At 40.8% G+C, this 11792-nt stretch overlaps 1 pseudogene; it reads right to left on the bottom strand.

The window, feature by feature from the left end:
• Positions 1-6783: 6783 nt before the first annotated feature.
• On the bottom strand, positions 6784-7109 carry LOC138161277 (selenoprotein H pseudogene; annotated as a pseudogene).
• Between the last annotated feature and the right edge of the window lie 4683 nt (positions 7110-11792).

Below are 11792 nucleotides of genomic sequence, written 5' to 3'. Positions count from 1 at the left end.
TCCTACTAAACTATTCATTATTATTGACAGAGGAACAAAGCAGGGGAACAAAACCTTTGAGACTGAAAGGAGAAATTTGCATGTATGTTTATTACTGCCCAGAACCTTCTCCTAAGAAATGATGCAGTAATGTAGTTCGGTGGATAGAATGCCAAACTTGGATTCAGAAAGACTTTTTTTTTGTTTGTTTTTTGGAGGACAGTTGGGGTTAAATGTCTTTCCCAAGGTTACATGGCTAGTAAGTGTTAAATGTCTGACTCCAGGGCCGGTGCTCTATTCACTGTGCCACCTAGCCGCCCCAGGAAGATCTAATTTTGAATCCTGCCTCTTACAATTACTAGCTTGTGAAACTCAGAATCAGTTTCACCATCCATAATATGGGAAGAATAATAGCTTCTATGTCACAGGGTTATTTTGAAGATCAAATATATAATATACGTAAAGTGTTTTGTAAACCTTTAAATGATGTACAAATGTTATCTATTATTAATGGGCTTAATTAGAAGATATATTTCAAACCATACCTAGAGAGTTCTTGAACTTTCATTATTCTTCATGACTCTAATAATGCCAAATTCCTTCTTGCAAATTTTGGGCCCCCCGAGAAAATTTTTACAAATGCTTGGTCCCTGCAAGCTCATCCGGTGAATTGTCCCCAGTGGCCATGCATACACGTTCTGGGGCTGGTCCCTATGAAGAAGAGCTATGAACCTCACTGGGGTGCTTTAGAAGATTCCTACAGCCATATTGATATCTGGGCTTTTACTCAGTGATATTGCTGAGAGAGGGAAAATAAGGGATCCCAGCACAGAAATCAAATAGGTCTCTATAAAGAGAAATAAACAGAATTTCAGGCTCTCTAACAATTCTCTGCTTTTAGAATAAAAACTAAATACACAATCCAAACTATAGTTAACAAAAGGCTTCAGTCAAAGAGATAGGAGAGGTTTCTACCCCTAATAACTCACTAGCATCTTTCCACATCAGGAAATGACTAAGTTTTTTCCCTTTAAATTTATAGGCCCTTTATCCAATTAAATTATGTCTCAATCTCAAAACAGAGCAACCATGATATGGAATGAGCAGATGGCACGAGTCCAAGATCACTTGAAAGTCAAATGGTTTCTGCGATTGACACGGGCACACATTATCATCCAATAGAGCTCAAAGGACGATTCTTAGGCTTCTAAAGTCCCCAAAAAACATTGCATTAAGAGATTAAAGAAAGAAAATCAATTTGTCAGGGATCTGTTGTTGGGCTGGAAATTCACAATGCAAGATCAAAGCCTAAAAATATAATAAGCTGACGAGTCTGTCCCCAAATGTTACCCGAGTCTACCTAAATGAAAGGGAAGCTCTCAGTTTCAATAAGATTTGAAAGTTCTGACCTCTGGACTTCACTATCACAGTAGCTCCTCTATTTCCCTCTAAAGAGAGTCTTTATTTTAGGCCTGTGGGATAAAAACTGAGGTGGGGAAAGGAGCTCCATAACCAGAGCAAAAGGTTAAAACTAAATGAGGGACTTGAAACAAGATGTGAGCATTCTTGGCTGATGAATCAATGCACAGACGGATGGATGAACGGATAGACAGACGGACAGACCGATGGATGGATGGATGGATGGATGGATGGATGGATGGATGGATGGATGGATGGTGTGAATTTGCTGAATCATTGATCTAAATATGATTTTACTGAATGAAAGTCTTCCTCTTTAAAAGCAAATAAAACAGTTGACAGATCAGAAGCAAGGTAATATATATCTAGGGTGTCCTCAAAGTCTTAGTATAGTTGTAAGCTATTCAAGTTATTAAAGTTTTAGGCTACACTAAGACTTTGGGGTCATCCTGCATACAAGGCAATATATATATAAAACAAATAATAAAGACAGTGTCCCCAAAATCTTAATGCAGTTTTTGTTCTTATTTAATTATATCTAATTGTTTTTGATAACATTTGGGGTTTTATTGGCAAAGATACTGGAGTGATTTGTCATTTCCTTCTCCAGTTCATTTTACAGATGAGGTAACTGAGGCAAATAAGGTTAAGTGGCTCGCCCAGGGTCACACAGCTAATAAATGTCTGAGGCCAGATTTGAACTCAGGAATGAGTCTTCCTGACTCCAGGTCTGGCATTCTATCCACTGTGCCACCTAGTGGCCCTAATGTAGTTTTAAGCTCTAATAATTTAAATAGCTAAAAACTGCACTAAGATTTGGGGACACTCAATATATATTGTATATACATTATATGTTATATTATACATATACATAGTATGTATTCTAAAATATTTGAATTATTTCAAAATATTCTCCAAAAAAGAACTAAATCAAAGTGATATTTCATTTCATTTAATCAATCAACAAGTTTTTATTAGGTGATGACGATGTCCCAGGAATTGTGCTAGACCCTAGAGATACAAAAACGAAACTGAAAATATCCTTACCCTCAAGGGGTCTACATTCTATTGAAGGAGGCAGTAGGTATATAGCATCATAGAGTTAGGCCCTTCATTTAACAGATAAGGAAACCAAGTTTTAAAAGAGACCTGGAAGGCTACAGAAGTAGTAAGCACCAAAGGCAAGATGTGACGTTTGGTCAAATAGCTTCTGACTCTTAATCTAAATGCAGTTCTTTCTACCCCACCGTGTTACTTCATCCTCCCCTCTGCCCCCAAATGGCTCTATGATCTCATGGATTCAGCTCCTTTCTCTGTATATGCAAGAAATATTCAAAATAAATACAAGAAGGGACAGCTAAGTGGTGCATTGGATAGAGCACTGGCCCTGGAGTCAGGAGGACCTGAGTTCAAATCCAGACTCAGGCACTTACTAACTGTGTGACCCTGGGCAAGACACTTAACTCCAATGGCTTCCCAATAAATATAAGGTAACTTTAGAGGTGAGAAGGTGCTAATGTGTGCTAATTTAGCACCAAAATGGAATTTCCCCTTTATTCAGGAAACCAAATAATTCTCTCTTCCCAGCTGAAATGCTCCATTTCTACTTACGTGCCTGATTGGTTCATCTTCCTAACTTGTGTGATGGCAGAGGCACTGCCTACTCACTGGAATAAAAATCAGACCTACTGCTATGTGATCTTTATCAGTGTTCTAGATTCCAGCCCTGATTTCATATAAGTATTGCCTGGGTGATCCTAAAGAGGTTATTTCTTTATCTTCCCATAGATTGCATGACACTACCCTCTTCTGATTTTTCTCCTGATACTCTGTCTTCTTCGTTGGTTGGTTCATCTTCCTACCTTCAAGGCATTGCCCCTAGTGCTCATCTCTCATGTAATCTCAGAGTCTGAATGGCCTTCAGAGGTCATAACCCTCCCTTCAGTGTTCTGACTCTGAGCAGAAATCCCCAACAAGTGATTATTCAGCCTCCCCCAGAAGACCTCTGATGATATGGATGCATTGCCTCCCAAAGAAGACCACTCAACTTAGTCTTCCTTATGACTAAAGTCTGCCTTTCTATCAAGCTGAAATCTTCTTCCCTGGAATTTCATCCTATCTGATGTAGTTCTTCTCTCTGGCGTCAAGCAGAAAACACTTAAATACTCTTCCACATGTCAGTCCTTCAAAATATAAGACAGTTATCCTGACCCCAGCTAAATCTTCTGTTCTCCAGACAAGGGATTTTTATTCATAGTCCCTTCAATTCTATCAATCAAGAAATATTTATTAAATACCTGCAAGGTTCCAGCCAGGTTCCAGAGCGCCAGGTACTCTGCTAAGGTCTGGAGCACTGTGCTAAGCTGATTTCTATGACTTCCATCTCTCTCACCATTCTGGTTCCCTCCACCTTCTCTGTATGTGTTCCAATTTGCCAATGCCCTTCCTAAAATATGGTGCCTGGAACTGAAAATAATGCCCTAGACAAGATGGTGTCAACATATTGGAATGTTTTAGAACTGGGTATGAGCTTACCAGTTGTCTAGTTCAACTTCCTTAATGTATAGATTCTCTGTAAATGATTTGGCCAGGGTCCCACATGTGGTGAGTGACATATTCCAATCTAGTTCTCCTGACTCCAAAGTCATTGTCATTTCCTACACCAACTGAGCTGTCTTTAACCAGGGCAGAGTACTATATTATATACCACAATTTGGACACTATGCTGGTGTTAGTATTGTTTAAGATCTCATTAGGGTTTTTTTTTTTGGGGGGGGTGTTTGCTTATCATACAGCGTGTAACAAAAGTCTTAAAGCAGTTTTAAGCTTTTATAGCTTTAAACTGTGCTAAGACTTTTGGGGCATTCTGTTCTCTTTTTCTCCTAAATTCTAAAACCCAGTTTCTAAGGTGGATCAGTCCCCCTCGGTATTAATGTAATATCAATCTCACCGTGTCCAAAATTCTACAGTAATCCTTTCTCTTAAGCCTACTTTACCTCCCAACTTCCTTGGCTCTTTTGAATCCTGAGTCCTTAAGGAAGACCTGAATTTGAATCCCGCCTCAGACATTCACTAGCTATATGACCCTGGACAAATCACATACCCTCTCACAGCCTCAGTTTCCTCAGTTGTAAAATGAGGCCATTTGTATTCAGCGGCCTCCAAGGACCTGAAAGCTCTGATACTCAGATACTGCTCAATAAAGCTTAAAACTTTGAAGGAATTGTTTATTTTTCTTTCTTTTTGCTTTTTTTGGAGGGCAATTGGGGTTAAGTGACTTGCCCAAGGTCACAAGGCTAATTTTTGTTTTAAGTATCTGAGATCAGATTTGAACTCAGGTCCTCCTGACTCCAGGGCCAGTGCTCTATTCACTGCACCACCTAGCCACCCCAGGAATCGTTTATTTTGACCCTCGTGACCCCTTCATCTAGTTTATTTCTGAGACCTATCAATTCTACCTCCCTAACTTCATAATTATGCAGCTAGGTGGCTCAGGATTTAGGATACTGGGCCTGGAATCAGGAATACCCAAGATCAAATCTGGTCCCAGATACTTAGGAGCTATGAAACAATGGGCTCATGGTAGGTTCTATACAAATGCTATTATTCTCATTAACGCATCTCACATACATGTCTCCACTAACATTGCTGCTGCTCTGATTCAGATGCATATTAACTCCTGCCTGGACTGTTATATCAGCTTCCAGGGTGGTTGCCCTGACTCCAGTGGGATCTATAAACAGAGATGAAAGGTCACTGTAAACAAGCCTTCCATACCTCACAATTTTGCCCAGGGCTAGCTCCTTACCTGGGCACCATTAAACCCTGCATGCAATATAGGACCCTAATGGTCAAAGTCAGTTTGCTGATTGCCCTAAGCAATATTCCACTACACACTGTTTCACCCTTATAGTTTCTATATGCATTATGACCTACAGTTCTCATCCTCAAAATAGATTTTTTTTAAATTACTCTGTTAACTGAACTGAGGACAAGAAAGCAGAGTGTTTCAGTGGAAAGGTCAGGGAAGTCAGGAGACCCCGGCTCTAGCCTTGGCTTTACCAGCAGCTATCTGTATAATCTTGGACAATTTAGTTCCCTTCTCTGGACTCCCATTTTCTCATCTATATATATAATGTGGGCAATCAAAGGAACTCTGATCTGTTGAACTAGGGTACTTCCCATGAAGTTAAGTCATTGCCCTGGTCTCTTGTGGTGGGGTAGGTATGCAACTAGAGGCATCTGATTGATCTGTATGGTCTTGATCACTGGAGGCGGTATCAAAGATAATTGGCTACTGAACTAGGAAGATATGTCCACTCAATATGCTTTAAAAGGAGGAATTCTTCCTCTGAATTATATGAAGAGATGAACTGAGTGATCTTTAAGGTCTCTCCCAGCTTCCAAATGCAATGAAATCTTATAAGTGCTAATATACCCTCTAAGTGATTTCTTCTGGTATTTCCCTCTAGATTTCTGTGGCTCTTTGATGTCCCCCTGAGAGTGTTTGGGATTAATACAAACTCTCTGAAATTGAAGGGAATGCAGAGGAAGGAATGGAAACCATTTACCTGCCTGTTGCTATAAGGGGCTATGAAGCTAGTTTCTTTTGCCTCTGAATGCTATTCTCAGAACAATCTCTGCCCATCTCTCTCCCCATTGTCTTCATGTAATATAGCTTGACTATTCTGTGTAAACTTGGACAGGTTTATTAACCTCTTTGGGACTTAATCTCTTCATATGTAAAATGGAGGGTGCACTAGAAAGAACCTCTAAAGTTCCTTCCGGCTCTAAATCCATGATCCTATCGTCATTACCTGTGTTCCCTCTGTCATCGGCAAACTGAAATGTTAGAGAATCGTGTCAGGAAAAAGTGGGGGCAAATAAGTGAAGGATAAGGGGTTCATAGAGATTCGGGACTAGGGGCAATTTTATTGAAGCTTACAGGTTGGCCGTAATCTGAATTTCCTGGCAATAGACATTTCATTATCTCTAAAGTTCCCCAGATAAGGATGTTTGAGAATGTTATAGGTAATAAGTTCTAGTTCCCAAAGGCCCTTAGTACCTGAGCAAATGAAGTTTGGCTTGATTTAGGGCTGAGGATACTTTTTTCACTTTATATTTCTTGCTTTTTATTGTTTTGCACCATGGTTTATGTGAAAATGTTTTTATATAACTTCACATGAATATTATTATTGTGGATCTTTTTGCTTTTATTAACAACTTTACAGCACCAGGCCCACCGCGCACCCGCTGCCCTTCCCAGCGGAAGGAAACACAGCTTCAGGGACGTGACTGGAGATTTGGCCATGTTCCATCATGGACGCACCAAACTCACTGGGGACCGGCAGCTCGGCGCGGGGAGTGCGGGGCGGGGGGGTGTGCTTAGGCCAGCTGCTTCTTCAGCTCCACCACCACCTGCCCGGGTTCGGGGGGACCCTTTTTAATCCCGCTGCAGAGCTCCAGGCGGCTGCTGTTGGGGCGCTGCCACGTCACCTCGAAGCTGCTCCGGCTGGACTTGGTGGGGTTCAGCAGCACGGGCAGCTCTCTTCCGGGCGTGTACACGCCTCAGCTATGGCAGTGCCCAGTGACCATACGGGCCTCCCCCACGCCCGCAAAGCCGCCCTGTGCCAGCTTCTTTGGCTTCTCGGCTTCCCCGGCTTCGAGGTTTTCCTGTCTGCAGCCTTGTGCTTCCTCCCGCGAGGAGCCATGGCATGGGTGAGGGACAAAGCACGCGGAGATTACCAGCCTGAAGCGCGGTGCCCGGCTCCGCGATCAGGGATTATATTATATATAATATCAAATTGCTTGCTTTCTCAATGGATGTGGGAGAGGCAGGAAGGAGGGAGAGAATTTGGAACTCAAAAAAATTTTTTAAATTAATGTTAAAAATAAAAAGCAAAAAATTAACTGCTAAAAATAGAAATAAATAAATGCTGCTAATCTAGGGGTACAGGGGTTCAGAACAAAACTGCTTTCCTGGTTGCCATCCCTTAAATGGGGAGGGATATTCCATACTTATAACTCCTTCCCACCAAATGCTAATTGCACAAAGAACCATCACAAAACATGACGACACATGTCATCACATATGACAGCACGCAGCATCACATGATACGGTGGTGTGCCGGATCATGCAAGGTGATACCATGCATGACATCACGTGCCATCACACACCACCACACATGACATCTCATGTCATAGTATCACATGCCACCACACATGATGACACGATGTCAGTGCCGTGGTATGTAATCACATATGAAAGCGCATGTCGTCACACATGATGACAGTGTCACACCGATGACATCACACAGGACATTGCTTGTCACCGACACGATGACACATGGCGACACATGCCATCACAGGTTGACGCATGACATCACATGTGAGCACACATGACAACAACACGACATCACATACCATCACGTGGCATCGCATGTCACCACAATGAGACCACATATGACATCACATGTCGTCACACGACATCACATCTCACACATAGAATAAGTGGGGATTAAAGGAGAGACTGAGACAGAGACAGAGAGAGAGACAGAGACAGAGAGAGACAGAGACAGAGAGAGAGACAGAGACAGGGAGAGACAGAGAGAGAGACAGAGAGAGAGGAGAGAGACAGAGAGAGAGAGACAGAGAGAGAGAGAGAGAGAGAGAGAGAGAGAGAGAGAGAGAGAGAGAGTCAGTTCCAGGATCAAAGCATCACAAATATAAAACTGAGTCTTCTAATTCAACCTGCTCATTTTACAGATAAGAAACTAAAATCCAGAGAGATTGAATTACTTGCAATTATAGATTTAGAAATAGAAGGGATCAAGCAAGCAAGCATTCATTAAGTACCTACTACGTTTCTGGTGCTGTGCTAGGCTCAAATGATACAAAGACAAAAGATAAATAACGCTTCCACTCAAAGTGCTTACATCCCTAACAGGGGAGACAACGTGGACATTGGATATGAACCTGCACTAGAGACCTTCAAGTCCCAATCTCTTCGAAGTCACCCAAGTAGTAAGTATCAGAATCAGGACTTGAATACCCATCCTTTGTTTCTGGATCCTGTGCTCTTTCTGGACAGAGAGAAAGAAGCAATGGCTGGGTATGAAAAAGGGAGAGAGAGGAGGAGGACAGAGGGGAAAGGGAGAGGGAGAGAAATAGAGGAAGATTGAGGAGAGGGAGAGATAAAGGGAGAGAGTGTGGGAGAGGAAGATATAGGAGAAAGGGTGAGGGGGGAGAGAGGAGAGCAAGAGAGAAAAAAAGAGAGAGGGGAAGAAGAGTTGGGAGGACAGGAAAGGAGAAAGAGGAAGTAATGGGGGAGGAGGAGAGAGGGAGAAGGAATAAGTGGGAGAGGAAAGGAGTAAGGGAGAAGAGGCAGAAAAAAAAGATTGAAGGGAAATAGGAAGAATAGGCAAGAAGACAGAAATCCTGAAGGACTGAGAGGGAAAAGGAGTCTATTGTTTGAGCCAATCAAGAAACCAAAGAGCTCTAGTTTGGGCTTGGGGTGTGCCAGGACATTCACATCTGTATCCCAGGAAGAAGACACCTGTAGTACCCATCGTTGTTCCTTTTCCTAAATTGCACCCAATGCAAATCTATTGTCTGCTCAACTCAGTGTTTGGGAACAATTCTCAATAATACCACAGACCTCAGTCTCCTGCTGAGATGTCATCTTTGTAAGTAAAATCGTAGTTGCAAATGGCAAAGATTTGTCTCCTTAGCAACTGTAGAAAGTTAGGTTAGAAGAGGGGAAAAACCTAAACAAAGACAGTTTGGTTGAGCACTCACATGAACGCTATAGCTTTTTATAAGAAAATAACAGTCCCAGCATCTGATTTCAATTGTGTTTCTGACACATGCCTACTCTTATGTGACCCTGGACAAGTGTTATTTCTCCTTCTTGGGCCTTAGTTCCCTCATTTCCAAAACGAAGAGCTTAAACTAGATGGTCCCTAAGGTTCTTTCTATCTCTGGATCTTTGATACTATGAACTCATAATCTGTAAACACAGCAACAGAGACAAATTCTGGGATAATTCCAAAAGAAGAATGCAGATGACTGTGAGCTGGGCCATGAGTATTTTTAATTTTCCCTTTTGGCTAGAGATGAGATAGCTTAAAGAATACCTGCAAACATTAGAGGCAAGTCAGAAAATGGAATCAATCACGGACAAGTCCTTTTTTTTAAAAAAACAAAGTGACATCATTTAATGACTATATGTTGCTTGTCGTGTGCATTTTTTCTCTGCTGCTAGAAATAAGTATGAAAATATAAGGATATGCATCAGTGATGACACATCTGTAGTGTCAACTGAAAATTTGTGGCATTTTGATTTGAAACAACACTGAAATTCAACACCACAATACATTTAAAATTGTGTCACATAGCTATTTTTCATCTTTTGGGAACATGATGCTGCAGACTGGAGGCACTGATCAGTCTTTTTAGAAGACAGGATTTTTAAATTTTGGCCACAGATTCACTTAGCCTCCTTAGGGACTCAGTTTCCTCAGCTGTAAAATGAAAAAGTTGGATTTGATGACCTTGGGTCTATTCCAGTTCTGGATTGATCAATTGCCTCTGATGTCTGTTCCAGCTCTAGATAAATCAACTGAGTGTTTGTTATACGCTGGACACTGGAGACAGACACTGTGGATATAAGTATAAAGAATGAGAAAAATCTCTGTCCAAGGAACTTACACTAATGGGAGAGACAAGAAATGCATAGGACCATGGCTCAGGATGGATGGCATACTGAAATAGGTAAGGAAAGAAGGTAAGTTTGTTCAGTTCTGTATTTTGCCTCCCTTTTCTATATCCCGACATATGATCTTTGAACTATAAAGAACAGAATGACCAAAGAGAAGCAAAATAAAGAGTTTAATAAACCTACCTTCTTTCAGTTATCCATTACTAGTATACCATTCTCAGCCCTGGTGCTATCCATTCCTTGAACCTTCCCATTTCCCTAATACAGAATGTGTGTGAGGGTATGGAGACAGGGTTGGGAGGGTGTATGAATATGTGAATATACTATGAACTAAGAACTTAAGTTTCTTAGGAAACTAAGAGCAACGAGGACCATTCTAAGCTGTGGCACTGACCTCCTGTGACTTGTCATTGCTTCCACTCACTGTCCCAATTAATTTTTACCTAAATGATTGGGCTCCTCAATTTTCTGAGTGACTATATTGTTTTTTCTTTTTACATAACATTTTGTTTTCCTTCAATTGCATGTTACAATAATTTTTAACATTTATATTTGTTTTTCTTTAAAGTTTTGAGTTCCAGATTCTATCCTTCCTTCCCACCCCTTCCCTGAGATGGTAAACAATCTGAGATAGATTGTGCATGTGCAATCATGTAAAACATTTCTCTATTGGTAATTTTGTATAAGAAGACTCAAACAAAACAAGAATTAAAGGAAGAAAGTAAAAAATAGTATGCTTCAGAATGTATTCAGATACTATCATTTCTTTCTCTGAAGGTGGATAGCATGTTTCAACATGAGTTCTTCGGGACTCTCTTGGATTATTACATTGCCAAGAATAGCTAAGTCATTCACAGTTCTTCATCAAACAATATTGCTGTTACTGTGTAAAACATTCTCTTGATTCTGTTCACTTCACTTTGTATCAGTTCGTGTAAGTCTCTCCAGGTTTTTCTAAAATGATCCTGCTTGTCATTTCTTATAGTACAATAATATTTCATCACAATCATATGTCCCAACTTTTTCATCCACTCTCCAATTGAGGGGCATTCTCTTGATTTCCAATTCTTTGCCACCACAAAAAGAGCTGCTATAAATATTTTTGTACACATAAATCCTTTTCCCTTTTTTAAAAGAAAAAATCTATGTGGGATACAGACCTAGTAGAGGTATTGCTGGACAAAAGGGTATACACAGTTTGATATCCCTTTGGGCAAATTATTCTCCAGAATGGTTGGATCAGTTCACAACTCCACTAACAGTGCATTAGAGCCATAGTTTTCCCATGTCCCCTTCAACACTTATCATTTTATTTTTTGTCATACCATATTATTTCAATATATAACTCTATGCTACCTACACAGATCCTTCACCATTTGAATAACGCATCCTCTTCCAGATACACTTCTGTGGATTCATGACCTTCTTGATCACACTCCCCCATCCTCTGTGATTCTCATTCATGTCCTTCCATAAATCTTTTAGAGAATATCTCCCCCATATCCGGGAGACCTTCCTCTGGTTCTTTTAATATTTTGCATACACCAATACAGGGTTGTGAACCCATACCTCTTTTGACTCAAAGTCTACCTCCCTTTTCATTACATCATGCTAACTTCTTGTACATTGGGATATCCAAGAAGAAAGGTCCAAGAAGAAAGAACCTGGCACACTC

Source organism: Petaurus breviceps, unplaced genomic scaffold, assembly GCF_028583685.1.
Source record: "Petaurus breviceps papuanus isolate PSGF00001 unplaced genomic scaffold, PetGlider_PUasm1.0 118, whole genome shotgun sequence".
Classification (NCBI taxonomy): Eukaryota; Metazoa; Chordata; class Mammalia; order Diprotodontia; family Petauridae; genus Petaurus; species Petaurus breviceps.
The sequence above is the reverse complement of the archived record's forward strand: the minus strand, read 5'-3'. Positions and strand labels throughout refer to the sequence as shown.